Here is a 428-nt window from a genome sequence, read left to right on the forward strand (position 1 = left end):
GGATCGAGTCCCGCATCGGGCTCCCTGCTCGGCAGGGAGCCTGCTTCTGCCTCTGACCCTCCCCCCTCTCATGTGCTCTCTCTCTCTCATTCTCTCTGTCTCAAATAAATAAATAAAAATAAATCTTTAAAAAAAAAATAAAGTCTAGTTTGTCTGATATAAGTATGGCTACTCCAGCTTCCTTTTGATGTCCATTAGCATGTTGGATGGTTCCCCCACCTCCTCACTATCAATCTGCGGGTGTCTTTATATCTAAAATAAGTCTCTTGTAGGCAGCATCTAGATGGGTCTTGTTTTTTTTATGCGTTCTGATACCCTGTGTCTTTTGATTGGAGCATTTAGTCCAGTTACATTCAGAATACTTATGGATAGATACAAATTTAGTGCCATTTTATGACTTGTTTTGTCATTGTTTCTGGAAATTTTTT

This window comes from Neomonachus schauinslandi, chromosome X, assembly GCF_002201575.2.
Source record: "Neomonachus schauinslandi chromosome X, ASM220157v2, whole genome shotgun sequence".
NCBI classification, from domain to species: Eukaryota; Metazoa; Chordata; class Mammalia; order Carnivora; family Phocidae; genus Neomonachus; species Neomonachus schauinslandi.